At 43.8% G+C, this 12755-nt stretch overlaps 1 protein-coding gene and 1 pseudogene across 1 annotated transcript in view; one reads left to right on the top strand and one right to left on the bottom strand.

Annotated features, from left to right (window-relative positions):
• Positions 1–3332: 3332 nt before the first annotated feature.
• On the bottom strand, positions 3333–11322 carry LOC101612441 (annotated as a pseudogene).
• Positions 6606–12755, top strand: part of Zfp28 (ZFP28 zinc finger protein) — a 37729-nt gene continuing 31579 nt past the window's right edge. The window contains exon 1 of the mRNA XM_045133318.1: positions 6606–6675. The gene's annotated coding sequence lies outside the window, so the exon portion shown is untranslated. The remainder of the gene's footprint in view (positions 6676–12755) is intronic.

The following is a 12755-nucleotide window of genomic DNA, read 5'->3' as shown; positions in this document are numbered from 1 at the left end:
TATGGCATATGCACGTGTGGGGGCTGATGTGGCACCACATGGTGATCAGCAGTAGTGCCTGCAGCAGCCAGAGGAGAACATCGAAGGTTTCCCTCCGTCACTCACCTACCTGCCTTTCCTTATCATAATAGAATCGCTTCACTGTTTCTGGAGCTTGGTTTTCACAAGCTCCAGTGATTCTGTGAACTTTGCTCCCTGCTGGACAGGTTGCAGGCATGCATGTCACTGCTCAGCTGTTTATGTAGATTCTGGAGGCTGACACTTGGGTGGTCTCAGACCCTCATGCTTGTGCAGGAAGTCCTCTTGAGTGCTGAGCCACCTCCTTCCTGTTTTCAAAGTTTTCCTGTGAAAATGTGATGCACCTACCTTGGAACCAAGAGGACAAAACAGCCTCAGAGAAGCTGACAACACTCAGCTTCCAGGCGCCTTAGCCTCTTGCCATTGCACATAAACTCCAGATACGTGTGCCACTTTGTTCATCTGGCTTAAGGTGGGAACTGAGGAATTGAACCTTGGTCATTGGGCTTGGCAAGCAAGTGCCTTTAACCAATGAGCCATCTCTCCATACCCTCTACCATTTAGTTGAGCATATTGTAAATTTGCAGCTCAAAGTATCCTACATTCATCTTCTTCTTCTTTTTTTTTTTTCAAGGTAGGGTCTCACTTTAGTCCAGGCTGACCTGGAATTCACTCTGTATTCTAAGGGTGGCCTCTAACTCACAGCACTCTTCCTACCTTTGCCTCCTGAGTGCTGGGATTAAAGGCGTGTGCCATCATGCCTAGCCATTCAACTTCAAATTTTAAAAAATGTTTTTATTTATTTGAGAGACAGAGAAATAGGGAGAGACAAAACGGCCATACAGGGGCATCCAGCCACTGCAAATGAACCCCGGGTGTATGTGCCTCCCTGTGGGTGTGGCTTATGTGGGTCCTAGGGAATAGAACCTGGGTCCTTTGGCTTTGCAGGCAGGTGCCTTAACTGCTAAGCCATCTCTCCAGCCCCAAATTTCTGTGTTATTATGATTGGTAAATACTACCTAAAAATACCTGTTTTCTTAAATTTTCTTTATGGCTTGGTACAAAACTAATTTTTGTATGTGTTTCATCAACTGAAAAAATGCATATATTCTACATTTTCATACAAGTTTCTAAATAAGTCCTTGGATTACAATTATGAAATTCTCTATGCTGTTATGTCATTTGATATGCTAGATCAGAATTTTCTAAAAATTGGCTTTTTAAATGAAAGATCTTTAATTTTAAGAGATTTTTGCCTATAGTTTATATCTTGTCTATAAAGATATTATTAACCCTCCACTTATAAACCATACCTTAAACACCCATTCTGCCTGCTGCGGGAATCTACAAAAATAGATCCTGCCGCCTATTTTATAGATAAAGGTTTGTTGTAGTGCAGCCATACTCATCTCACTGTTTGTGAATGCTTTTGCATCACTACAGTAGAGCTGACTACTAGCAACAGAGGCTGTGTGCCACAAAAACCGTATCGCTCTTTAGATCAAAAACTTACTTGGTCCTTTTGGCATTTTATTTTCTCATTTTGTAATACTAATGAATAGCAATGACTTTTTTGTTTTATCGAGGTAGGGTCTCACTCTAGCCCATGCTGACCTGGCATCACTCTGTAGTTCCAAACAGGCCTTGAACTCACTGAGATCCTCCCACCTGTGCTTCCCGAGTGCTGGGATTAAGGTGTATGACAGCACACCCAGCTAATGATTTATTTTTCTTTATGGGGCAGATTTTCTCCCCACCCACTTATTTTCAGTTCCCCTAATATTCCCTCCCTTTTTCACCCCCTTCTTTCCCTCCCCTCCCGAGAGATAGAGGATGAGAATGAGCTGATTTTTGCAAACTTTTTCTTTTAGTAATTCACATTTTCACTTCGTGTAATAATTCAGCTTTTAGCTTTGCTTCTTTCGTATCATGTGTGCTAATGTGTTACTTTGGGCTTTTCCTTTCTATATGTTGGGTGATTATTACCCTTTCTCACTGAAGTAGAATTTCTACTGTGCTTGGGATAGTGACTATGTGATGGAAATATAATGGACCCAAATTCTACCTCCTCATTCTTAAAAAAGAAAGAAAGAAAATTGGGTGTGTGTTGTGTATATGTGTGTGTCCAGAGGTCAATATTGGTTGTCTTCCTCAGTTGCTGTCCACTGTATTCACTTATTTTTATTTTGCATGGATGCATTAGTATGTTTGGTATGTACACGTGTGCAGATGCATGTGCCACACACATGAGTGTGGAGACAGAGTCTGTAGTGATTTGGGAGCTTGTCATTTTCACAGACATGTGTGGCTACACTCAGATGTGTATGTGGGTGCTAGGAAATCAACTCAAGCAGTTTCAACGCCTCCTTGGGTCCTTATGCTTGCACGAGCAGTGCTTTTAACCACTGAGCCCTCTGTGTAGCTATTCCACTTTATTTATTTTAGTTTTAAAATGTCCACGTTATTCTATGACATGTTCCAGATTTCACATCTGAGGAGGAAATAACCTATGAAACTTTATGATAACACCCTAAGAAATATAGTTCAATTTTATACATTTCTAGGCATCCTCAGACAAGTGTACCACAATGCAGAAATATGGGTATCACTACTACATTATACATAAAAGGAAGTATCAATAAACTTCAAAAGGTAGCAAATTCATCTGCCCCTTAAAATATGGGTATTCAATTGTTACAAAGCCATAGTAAGTGGTTTTATAAAATGCAATTTATTTTGTTACTCTGCTGTTATATTTGAGCAACATTTTCACAAGGCTTTTTGTGGGGACTACAGTCAATGATTAGCAATGCATAATATAGTGGTCCAACCCTCTAAAAATCAATCACTACACAAAGTGGACACCCTTTTACATGTGCACAAATCTGCATGGAAAAGTACTAAAATTTTACACGTGGACTTGTGGACTTTACTTCCCCTTTCTCCTGTCTTAAGAAATGGCATGCACTGTAATTTGTCAAAAGCAGGGCTTGCATTCTGGCAGCAACATGCTATTTCCACTACATGGTGAAAGGAATACCAGAACTACAAAGGCGGTGGGTGTGTGTGTGAATTTTTATTGGAAAGGGAAGATCTCAACTCAAACAGAAAATGAGGAATGAATAAGGAAACTTCCTGTTGTCGCAGACAAACATGACCTCCAAAATATGTGACATAGGAGGCATTTGGATTTGTGACCCCAAGCCCAGATACAGTAAGTGCTTTCCCATTCCATCTAATACTTCTGGATTCTTACTAAAAAGGGATATTTGGTAAGAGCATCAAAAAGCTGCTTTCTGAAAGGAAATCCCCAAAGAAGAGTCAGGGAGGGAATGTAGAAATTAAGAAGTTATGCATAATACTCTTTCAATTGTAATTGACTACATTTTCATATCTTCACAGTAATACAAAACATAGTCACTTGGTAGAACTGGTTCAGTTTACTTAAATTCAAAATAAATTTTTAGTCCTTTACATAAGTATCTAGAAGTTACTTAAATTTATATGAAATTAAGTTATTATACTGCTCTACAGCACTAACTGCACACCAGGAAGGCCAAGACAAACAAATCAAGGAATGGAGTTTTCCCAAAGCTGCAGTGTGAAAAGACTATGAACAGTTGATTCCATACAAATGAATGGGTTTCTGTGCTATGGGAAATCCGAGTGGAGTAAGGAATGGAGATGGAACAGGGTTTTCTTGACTGGAAGGAGGACACCCTGTATGCCTTTAGTGTTCAGCACCCTCTCCTGCAATGTCTGGTGTCCATAATGTCTCTAAGTAACTGCACAATGAGGCTGTTGTCTTTGTAGGAGTCTTCATTCAGTGTATCAAGTTCTGTGATGGCCTCATCAAAAGCCATTTTAGCTGGTGTGCAGGCAAGCCCCAGGTTATTAAGGATCTCATAGTAAAATACAGAGAAGTCAAGAGCCAGTTCCAGGCAGATTGGATGCATGGGCTGCAACTCTTTCTTGTTTATATCAAAATGCCTCTTGGTAAGCTCCTTGAGAATTATCTATTGTTGGTTTTCCATTATCACCACATGCAACTTCAGCAAGGTACTGGGAATGATCTCCCTTCATTTTCAGATAGAAGACCTTACTCTCTGGATTAACTGCATTGGCTATTAAATACTTATCCAACAATTCCTGGATCATGTTGCAAATCGACCTCAGCTCCAACTCTACTTTTTCCCCCACAGTCTTTACTAAGCTGCAACTTCTTGTTGGAGGTGTTGGTTTTCTGCTGAATGCTGGAGATAGCCCTCCAGGCGGACCTGCCAGCCCAGCCATGTTCTTGTAGGCCACTGAAACCAGATTGCACTCCTCACTGGTGAGCTCAGCATCCTGCCCTATCATGTCCTTCATGCAGGTGGCCCTATCATGGTCGTAATGCTCCGCTTGCTCCACCACCTTGCCCTTCTGGACCAGCTCCACTTTACCCGTGGCTGCTGGAGGCGGGTGCTGAGGGCAAGATGAGTGAGGATGAATGCCGACCTGGATGGGAGGAGTCCTCTAGGAGAGCTTCAGGTCTCCGCGTCCAGCACATTCCTCTTCGTTTTTTTGAGACAATTCTCTTGATGTCCAGTTTCTGCTTTAACATCTTTTCCTGCCGTCATGGAGCTTCCCTTCAAGGCTATAAGCTAAAATAAACCCTTTCCTTCCATCACCTGATTTTGGATTTAGGTGTTTTGTCCCAGCACCATGAAGGTAACTACCACAATGAACAAGCAGTGGATCCTTCCAAATACAAAATCAACCAGCCAGGCCAGATGTACACACCAGTGCCATAGTGACACATAAGTTATTGGGGTAATCAACCGAGGTCCACTCAGTGTGAGGGAATTCACCTGTGGTACTGAGAACTGAGTCAAAAACCATAGAAGGAAGCTTCCATTGTTCTTTGGCTAAATAGAGACAGTATGTCCATCAAAAAGCTTTCTAAATGTATATGTTTATCCACTTTGATTAATATTACTGTCACTCTTGGTTAGAGAATCTGCATTTTCCAGGTGGCCACGAATACTGGGAAGACCCAAGGCTTACCAAAATGACAGGAAGATAAAGCCATGTGCCTAGCACTGGAGGAGTCATCTCTGTCACATCCAGCAGGACCCTGGAAACATTGCAAAGGAAATGGCAAGATGAATATGGATGCTGCTCCCACTGGTAGCCAGAGAGCAAAACAGACAGAACTGCCTTGAAAGCTGAGGGTCCTCAGTGGAAAGGGGACAGAGAAGAGGGGACGAAAGATAATAGCCCCAAGGAAATATGACCAAATTACAGTATGTCCATATATTAAAGTGTGCAATAAAAATTCAAAATGAAATTTTCATTTTGACAAAGGACAGATAGAACAGTAGTCCCTCTGGTTCCAATGATAATATTTTATTGATTACCTCTCAACACTAATGATTCCCATGTTGGAGTTGAAAAATGTGGTACAATGTGCTAGTCACAAAGGTGATCAACATGACCGGTGAGGAGCCATAACAGTTGCCATTCTTTTATTCTTTATTTTTATTTTCGAGGTAGGGTCTCATTCTGGTTCAGGCTGACCTGGAATTCACTATGTTGTTTCAGGGTGGCCTCCAACTCACAATGGTCCTCTTCTGCCTCCCAAGTGCTGGGATTAAAGACCTGCGCCAGCACACCCAGCATTGCCATTTTTTTAAAAAACTATTTTATTTTTATTTGTTTATTAGAGAATGAGCACATCAGGGCCTCCAGCCATTGCAAACAAACTCCAGATGCATGCACCACCATGTTCATTTGGCTTAAGTGGGTACTGGAGAATCAAACCTGGAGTCCTTTAGGCTTCACAGGCAAGCTCCATAACCGCTAAGCCATCTCTCCAGCTCAACACTTGTCATTCTTACTGTGGCAAAGCTTAGCTTCAAAAGATCACATTTCTTCTGGCAGGAGCACCACGACTGTAATCCCAGCCCTTGGGAGGTGGAGGAAGGAAAGTCGGAAGTCTCAGGTCGTCCTTCGCTATATAGCAAGTTGGGAGGCCAGCCTGAGCTGCATGAGATCATCTGAAGCCTCTCCCCCGGGCAAATAAATGATATTCCCGCGGACGAACACGGAAGGACTGCGTTCAAACGGGTATAGGTCACAAAACCAATGGCCAGAGTAGCGCGGCGCCACCCTCCAGGTTCCAGGATCTCATCACCAGGGACGCTCCTGGTTTCCGGGCAACGAAGGGACGCGCACACCCAAGCGCTTGCGCGATCTGGTCCTCGCTGTCAGGGCCCCAGAATTCCTAGGCCACACCCTCTGCCACACGCTCTCGCCCGTTGCTCCACTCCTTACAGCGCTCTCGCTCTCCGCCAAGTCCCCCCCTCACCTAGAACGCCCTCAACTCGTCTTTCTCCACTCAGCATTGAGTCTCACCTCAGGCCCCGCCCCCAACGCGCCCTTCAAGCCCCGCCTCCGTCATGAGACTCCGCCTCCAACGCGTCCTTCAACGCCAAGCCCCGCCCCCTGTCCCAGACCCCGCCTCAGGTCGCGCGCCTTCTCTGGCAAGCCCCGCCCCTCACTTCCTGTCCCGCCCCCTTTCTTGGGCCGGGCGGCGCGTGCGCACTGGGCGCTCCACTGTTAAGCTGGCGGCGTCGCTGGGCGGACCGCTCCCGGGGTTTGGGAAGGAAGCGGCGGGTGAGTTGGGGCGGGGTAGGGGATCTGGAGCCCCGCAGCGTCGCGCAGGGGAGGCGAGCCGCTCGGAAACGGTCACGGCCGAGGGGGGTCCTCGTCGTCCCCCAGAGGCCGGCGTGTGCGAGTAGTCTGCGGCGGAGGACCGGGGCTCTGTTGGCAGGACTGACAGCTGTCCTCCGAGGGAGGGACAGACTTGGGGACAGGCCGAGGAAACCCGTGACGCCACGGTGTCGTCAGAGCTCAATAAGCTCCCGTGTGCGGCTGGCTCGGGGGGCAGGGAGGGGACGCACCGGTTCGGTATCGTAAAAGTGTGTGGGAGCTGGAGAGATGGCTCGGCGGTTAAGGCGCTTGCCTGCGAAGCCGTAGGACCCAGGTTCGATTCTCCAGGTCCCACGTAAACCATATGCACATGGCGCAGGCGTCTGGAGTTCATTTACAGTGGGTAGAGGCACTGGAGTGCCCATTCTCACTCTTTCCCCCACCCCGCTCTCTGTCTCAAATAAACAAATAAATAAAAATCTTTTTAATAAAGTGTGCGGAGGAGGGGCTCTGCTCACATTTTCTCTGGGTCACACTCAGACTGGGGGGCTCACAAACTGAGGGGTCCAGGATACGTGGGCTTGTGGGAGCGTTCTATTGCCCGGTCTTCGTGATCATCCAGTTGCCTCGCTGGGAGCAGATGATGGTGGCCTGGTAACCATGGCAACCACCGGATCAAAGCTATAAGCCGAGCTAGCTAGGTCAATGGCTATGGCAACGGAGCTGTTAACGCTGGTACCCGGAGAAGGAGCGGGGGGGAGGGTCCCTAACCTGGGCTTCCATCCAGTTTATTTCCTACTCCCCCCCCCCCCCCCGCACATCAGCTGCAAGTGATCTTGAGAGAGAGTTGGACGTAGGAAAACGTAACTCAAAGGAAGACTTGATGATGCACCATCCATTAATTAGTCATGATCATGTTAGGAAGAGCCTGGGGTGGTGAGGCAATTTTGGGGTGACCTATAAGGAACTCCTTGCAAGCCCAGATTGACAATGTCACGTTTGTCCTTTTGTTGGTCTGTCTGGGGGAAATGGACGTTTGTTCATCTCCCTAGAGTAAGTTCACACGGTGATATATACATATATATATATATATATATATATATATATATATATGCCTGAAGGTGAAAGATGAACACGTGCTCCTGTGATAGAGGGTGAATGGGAGGGACAGACAGACACAAGGCTGTGAAGACCAGAGAGTACGTTGGTATGTGAGAGAGAGACAAGTGGGCAGTGAGACTGACCTATTTCCATGTTGTAGTCTGTGAGGTTGTGTGTTTACCAGAGGCTGGTGTTATTAAAGATTCCACAATGTATTATGTGTATTAAGTAATTGGAATGAATGTGGACTACCACAGTGTGTGTGTATATATACATACATGTATCTGTGAAACCAAAGCTAGACTGTATAAGCAATCAGTGTATTTCTGAAAGATATCATTGTGTATGTGAGAAAGATATTTTATTTTATTGGTTTTTCGAGGTAGGGTATCAGTAGCCCAGGCTGACTTGGAATTCACTCTGTAGTCTCAGGTGGTCTTCAAACTCACAGGATCCTCCTACCAAGTGCCTCCCCATTATGTTTTGAAAAATCTATTTTGGGTTTAAATCATTCTATTGTTTGTTAAAATTAGCATACAAAATCATGGCTTTTATTATGGTATTTTCATATGTATATTATTCTTAGTGATTTTCTTCCCAAATTTTCCTAACTGGTCCCCTTGCCCCTCTCCTGTTATTCCCCAGTCACCACCTCCTCTGCTTTCATGTCAGTTTGTTTTAAAGATTAAAAAATATGTATTTATTTCTTTGTGTGCATGTGAGAGAGATGGGAGCAAATGAGAATATGGGCTCACCAGGGTCTCTGGCCACTGCAAATGAACTCCAGATGTATGCACCACCTTGTGCATCTGGCTTACATGGGTCCTGGGGAATTGAACCTGCATTCTTTGGCTTTGCAGACAAGCACCTTATATTGCTAAGCCATCTCTCCAGCCTCCCACACACACCTTAGACTTTTTTATTTTTGTTTTTTTGCTTTTTAAGGTAAGGTCTCCTTCCAGCCCAGGCTGACCAGGAATTCACTATGTAGTGTCAGGCTTGCCTTGAACTCACAGCAGTCCTTATACCTTGACCTCCCAAGAGCTGGAATTAAAGGTGTGAGCCACCACACTGGGGCCTCAAGTCACATTTTATTTATTTTTAAATATTTTATTTTTATTTGTTTATTAGAAAGAGAGATACAGAAATAGGCAGATACAGAGAGAGGGAGAGAACATGGGTGCTCCAGGGCCTCCAGTCACTGCTTATGAACTCCAGATGCGTGCGCCCCCTTGTGCATCTGGGGAATTGAACCTGGGTCCTTTGGCTTTGCAGGAAGATGCCTTAACCGCTAAGCTCTCTCTCCAGCCCTCACATTTTATTACTTTTTAAAATATTTTATTTATTTGTTTTCAAGCAAAGAGAAGAGAGACTCAGAGAGGGAAACAGAGAGAGAGAGAAATAAAGAGAAAGTTGGTAGGTATACCAGGGCATCTAGCCACTGCAAATGAACTCCAAATGTGTGTACCACTTTGTTCATCTGGCTTTACATGTGTGCTGGGGAATTGAACCTGGGTCAGTAGGCTTTGCAGGTAAGCACTTTAACTGCTGAGCCATCTCTTCAGCCCTCAAGTCACTTTTTTTTTAAAAAACCCATTTTTATTTATTTCTTTGTGGAGAAAGAGACAGAATTTGGGTGCCTTGGGATGTAAATGAAATTCACATGCAGGTGCCATTTTGGGTATCTGGCTTTACATAGGTACTGGAGAATTGAGCCTTAATGGGCAGCCTTTGCAAGCAAGAACCTTTAATGGCTGAGCCATCTCCTTAGCCTCTCATGTCATATTAAAAAATATTTTATTAACTAATTAATTTATTTATTAGAGAAAGAGACAGAGAGAATGTGTGTGCCAGGGCCTCTAGCCATTGCAAACAAACTCCAGACTCATGTGCCACCTTGTGCATCTGGATTACATGGTTTCTGGGGAATTGAACCTGGGTCCTTAGGCTTCACAGGCAAGCACCTTAACCGTTAAGTCATCTCTCCAGCCCCTCATGTCACATTTTTATGTATTGTCATTTTCTTTTCCTATTTCCTTAACATCTTTTCTGTTGCTCTTATGCTCCCCTTTCGAGTTTCATGACCTCCCCCCATATACATACCCACATGTACAAAAATTAAACTCTGGGGTCTGCATGTGAGAGAAAACATGGGGTATATGTCAACGTCTAGCTTATAAATTTATTATTTACATATTTTGTTACCTATAAGTCATATCTCCTATGTGCTTCATTACTGAAGGAAAATATCAAGATGTAATAAGTGCTTGCTTGTAGGCTTGCGGACCAGAGTTTGGATCTCCAGCACCCATGTAAAAGGAGCATGCCTGTAATCCCAGTGCTGATAGGGGTGCAGAGGTGGGATCCCCGTGGCTTGCTGGTTAGCAAATCTAGTTAAATTTGTGAACTCCTGGCTCAGTGAGAGACCCTGTCTTAAAAAACAAAAGGGAGCCAGGCATGGTGGCACACGCCTTTAATCCTTGCACCCGGGAGGCAGAAGTAGGAGGATCACCGTGAGTTTGAAGCCACCCTGAGACCACGTAGTGAATTCTAAATCAGCCTGGGCTAGAGTGGAATCCTACCTCAAAAAACCAAAATAACAAACAAACAAAAACCAGAAAGATGGAGAGTGATTGAGGAAGATAACATATGTTGACCTCTGGCTTCCACAGTCATGCACATGCATTTGCACACACATAAGCTCCGGCACACTAGAGACAAATATACAAGCAGGTTAATTTCTGCTCTGGCTCTCTATTTAATTACACTGGTCTACATGTCAGTTTTTGTGCAAGTGCCACGCTGTCCTTGTCAGTGTGGCTCTGTGGTAGAATTTGAGGTTAGATACTGCGATATGTCTAGCATTGTTCTTCTTTGGATTGTTTTGGATATATGGAGTCTTTTGTTTCTATGTGGATTTTAGGGGTCCTTCCCCCCACCCCCAGTGCTGTGAAGAATATCATTACAGTGGATAGTGATTGTGTTAATAGGTCACTTTTGGCAATATGCGCATGAAAAGTTTCTATATTCTACTATCTTTTAAAATTTATTTAGTGACTGAAAATTTTCATTGTAGGGTCTTTTACCTCCTGTGTTATATTTATTCCTAGGTAATTTACTATTTTTTTTTATCAAAGGGGTGGGGAGAAAATGGGCACACCAGTGCCTCTAGCCACTGAAATCTAACTCCAGACATGTGCACCATCTTGTGGGCATGTATAGCCTTGTGTGCATGTGTCACCTTGTGCATTTGGCTTACGTGGATTCTGGGGAGTCAAACCTGGGTCCTTAGGCTTGGTGGGCAAGCGCCTTAACCACTAAGCCATCTTGCCAGCCCTATTCATAGTAATTTTAAAAGTTATTGTGAATGAGATTGTTTTCTTTTTCTTTTTCTTTTTTTTTTTTTTTTTTTTTTGTCTTTCTGGCCTTGATCACCATATAGATGAGGATGACCATTGACTTCTGATCCTCCACTTTCTGAGTGCTGGAGTTGTAGATGTTTGCCACCATGTCCAGTTTATGTAGCACTAGGGATTGAACCTAGGGCTTTGCCCATAGGAAATAACTATTTTATCAACTGAGTTACACCCCTAGCCTCTTTTCCTAAATTTCTGACTTTTCTTGGCAAGTTTGTTAGTTTTGTATGTTATGTATATTGCTACTTTGCTGGGAGTGTTTATCAGATCTAAGAGTTTCCTGTGGGAGTCCTTAGGGTCTTTTGAGTATAAGATCATGTCATCTGCAAATATGAATAATTTGACTTCTTCCTTTCCCATTTGTATCACTCTTACTTCTTTCCTCTATTTTATTTTGCTTTATTTTATCATTATTTCCTCATTGCTCTGGCTAAGACTACAAGCACTACGTTGCATACAGGTGGAGAAAGGGGCCAGTTTTGGATTCTTTAGACGGGTTTCATTGTGTAGCCCAGACTGGCTTGGAACTCCTTATTTTGCTCAGGTGAGCCTCAAATTATCCTCTTGCCTCTTATTCCCCAAGTGCTGAGATTTCAGATGTGTGACACCATGTCCAGAAACAATCATGTTTTTTTAAATTAATTAATTAATGAATGAATTTATGTGAGCAAGCGAGAGAGAGAAAGAGGCAGATAGAGAGAATGAGTGCTCCAGGACCGCTAGCCACTGTAAATGAACTCCAGATGCATGCACTCCCTTGTGCATCTGGCTTGTGTGGGTCCTGGGGAATTGAACTGAGGTCCTTAGGCTTCGCAGGCAAATGCCTTAACTGCTAAGCCATTTCCCAGCCCCTTTTTTTTTTTTTTTTTTTTTTTTTTTTTTTTTTTTTTTTTAGAGTGAATAGGGAAGAAAGATTAGGAATTGTGAATGAGACCAAAATGAGTGGGAAAGAGACTATGCAAACCACAGTATGTTGTAAACAACAGTGTTTTTCAAATATTGTCTCTGTGAGGTTGTGGAATGTTTGCATCTGAGTGAGACATAAGAGGCTGTGAGCTGTGTGTGTGTGTGTGTGTGTGTGTGTGTGTGTGTGTGTGTGTATAAAAGAGAGAGAGCTGGACGTGGTGGCACATGCCTTTAATCCTAGCACTTGGGAGGCAGAGGTAGGAGGATCACCATGAGTTCAAGGACACCCTGAGAATACATAGTGAATTCCAGGTTAGCTTGGGCTAGAGTGAGATAAGAAAAAGAATAAAAACAGACAAGTGGGATTTCAATGTATTGACTGTGTCAAATCATGGAACAGAACCCCCAAAGGGAAGAATTCTGCCTATACTTATAAAATAGAGGAAATACCAGCTGGGTGTGGTGGTGCACGCCTTTAATCCTAGAAGACATAAGAGGATTGCTGTGAGTTGGAGGCTCACCTGGGACTACAGAGTGAATTTCAGATCATCATGGGCTAGAGTGAGACCCTACCTTGAAACACACACACAGACTTACATTCTACAGGAAATAACAGATAAT

This window comes from Jaculus jaculus, chromosome 14 (assembly GCF_020740685.1).
Source record: "Jaculus jaculus isolate mJacJac1 chromosome 14, mJacJac1.mat.Y.cur, whole genome shotgun sequence".
Taxonomy (NCBI): domain Eukaryota; kingdom Metazoa; phylum Chordata; class Mammalia; order Rodentia; family Dipodidae; genus Jaculus; species Jaculus jaculus.
The sequence above is the reverse complement of the archived record's forward strand: the minus strand, read 5'-3'. Positions and strand labels throughout refer to the sequence as shown.